The sequence below is a fragment of the Gigantopelta aegis genome, chromosome 12 (assembly GCF_016097555.1).
Source record: "Gigantopelta aegis isolate Gae_Host chromosome 12, Gae_host_genome, whole genome shotgun sequence".
Taxonomy (NCBI): Eukaryota; Metazoa; Mollusca; class Gastropoda; order Neomphalida; family Peltospiridae; genus Gigantopelta; species Gigantopelta aegis.
In genome coordinates, this window is record NC_054710.1 from 11,741,768 (window position 1) to 11,744,663 (window position 2,896).

A 2,896-nucleotide genomic window follows, 5' to 3' on the forward strand; every position below is an offset into this window, starting at 1 on the left:
AAGCTTTGCACGTCTAGCACCCAAACAAAGTTCGTATGCATCAACATACAAGCTCTCTACAGATGTTCTAAATGCACCAAGACAAAGCCTAAGTCCCTGGTTGTTTATAGGATCTAGCATCTGCAAGTAAGACTTGCGTGCCGACCCATACAGAATGCATCCATAATCAAGTTTTGACCTCACAAACAATCTATACAGACTGAGCATAACCTTGCAGTCTGCCCCACATTCTGTATTACCAATAACTTTTAAAATATACTGAACAACATTGAAAACGCAGCACCAAGAAATGTTTGGATTTCGAAAAAAATACCTGAGCAATGAATAGTTTTGTTGTGAACAGCAAAAGGATGCACAATCATTGATTAGTTTTAATTCACGTACGTATGAAATACATGTGGGGTTACAATGAAAAGTCAATAGCGCGGGGATAGCATCCCACTCCTGCTGTAGTGCCTTTTCCAGTTCTCTAAGGTTATTCATTTATGGACGACATGAGATGCGTTGACCAAGGTAATTCACAGAGATGCTCTATTGGCGATAAATCAGGGGACAGTGCTAGCCATTCAAGCAAAAGGACATTATTGTTCGCTAGATACTGTGTTGTAACACGTGCTGCGTGCGCTCGGGCGTTGTCTTGCTGAAATGTGTGCATATTCCGATGCTAATGAAAGAATGGAATGACGTAATTTTGCAAGACGTTATCCCGGTAGTAAATGACATTTATTCTGCCACGGCAAACATGGTGAGCTGTTCCGTGATGATAACTGATCCTGCCCTACACCATGACACTCCCTCCATCCTATCGATCCGCCTGGACAAGGCAGCCATTGCGGTAACGTTCTCCACACCTACGCCACACCCGCAACCGACCATCAGCATTCCTTAGATGGAAACTGGATATCGTCAGAGAATAGCACATCATGCCAACGTTGTAATCTCCAATGAAGATACCTTCCTGCCAAACGTCGGCGCTCATTTCGATGTCGATCAGTCAGGATAGGTCCAACATATGGTCGTCGAGCACGCAGCCGAGCAGAGCGAAAACGGCAATGCACAGTGTCTGCGCTGATAATCCCTCGTCAGTTGGTGCAGTTCTGGCAGCTGGCAGCTATCGAACACGAATATGGAGGCGAACAATATGGCGATCTTGTCGTGGTGTCGTAACACGTCGTTGACCTGGACGTGGGCGGTTCCTCATGGTTCCTCTGTGCTGGTATCTCCTGTGGAGTCTAGTGATTGTTGAATGGTGCCACCCAAACCGGTGTGCGATGACTCTACTCAAAATGCCGACTAGAAGCATGCCTGAGGCACGTTCACGTTCCTCAGCTGTCAACCTTGCCATCACTTGTTTAACGTTCCCTCAAAGACTACTTCATAAATGAAAGTCAATTTTCAGAGACCATCGTTTAAAATCACAATCAGCATGATTTGCACATTCAATTTACGTGTTTCATGCTATGCATGCATTATGTTGCGTGTTGGTGTTGTGTTTCATGGAGTGTTCAGACAATCGTTTTTTGTAAGTTATTAGTCGTTATGCATGGTCTATAAGGTAGTACAGTACTTATTCATTGGTATTTTTAATGCTGATATACGCCCCATTCACATTTGTTATCATCAACTGGTAGTGCATTTTCAATGCTGTTCAGTATATTAAGAGCCTTTAAGCCATTTTTAACATATTAAGATGGGGCACAAAAGATAGCTTCCTGTCAAAAATAACTTCCAGAAATTTAGTCTCGTCCACAACTGGAATCGGATTTTGTTCACAAACAACTGTGGATCTAAGTGAAGACCTCTTTTCTGGCAGATATGCATACAATCCGTTTTTGCCTTTGAGAATCTAAACCCATTATCAGCTGCCCATTGATGAAGGTTATTCAAACAAAGCTGCAACCTACCTTAATGATACTCATATTGGACGATCTAGAGCAAATCTGAAAATCATCAACATTATATGGTAAACATCAGGTGGTAAACATTGGGCTATGCTGTTAATTTTCACCGACAGGATACTACCTTGAGGTACACCCATCTCCTGTGGATGAATGTGAGACAGGACTTTAAAATATCTATCTTTTAAAAATTGAGATATAAAAAGAGAAAGTCGACCTCTGAGGCCCATGCCATGGAGGTTGTTTAAAATCCCATACTTCTACGAGGTATCTTAAGCTTTCTCTAAATGAAAAACCCACTGAAACCAAGTGCTGATTATTGACGAAAGTTTCCTTACAAAACACTTCAAATCTAACCGTGCTACATCTAGGTCTGGGACCTAATGCACTAAACTCTCACAACTTTGCGATCTCGCAGTGCAATGCTAAAAGACTTGTAAAGAGGATGCTTTGTTGTCTAGCAGAGCCTAAGAGAGCTTTGTGAATTAGGCCCCAGAACCCTCATTGCACGTTAGTGAGCAATATATGGGATTCAAGATACCAGACAAGTCTACGATTGATCATTTGTTCCATGGTTTTACAAATGCAACTTGTCAAAGTGATAGGGCGATAACTAGTAGGATTTGTTGAATCCTTACCAGACTTAGGAATAGGAATAATAATTGCTTTCCTCCTATCAGAAGGAAAGTCACCAGAAATCCAAATATTGTTAAAAATATTTAACAGAACCACCAGAGATGATTCAGGTAAATGTTTTAATAACTGATAATGAATTTCTTCTGGTCCGACTGAAGTATCATGGACTCTACGAAGAGCGTTCTGCAATTCCTCCATTGCGAAGGGCCTGATGTATACTTCAGCATTTTCAGATGAAAAATTAATGGACTGTTTTTCATCTTTAGTTCTGACAGATATAAAAGCATCTGTACTGAAAGCAGAAGATGAGTTATGAGAAACGTTGTCTGCCAAGGCAATGGCAATGTCAGGGTGAGACGTGA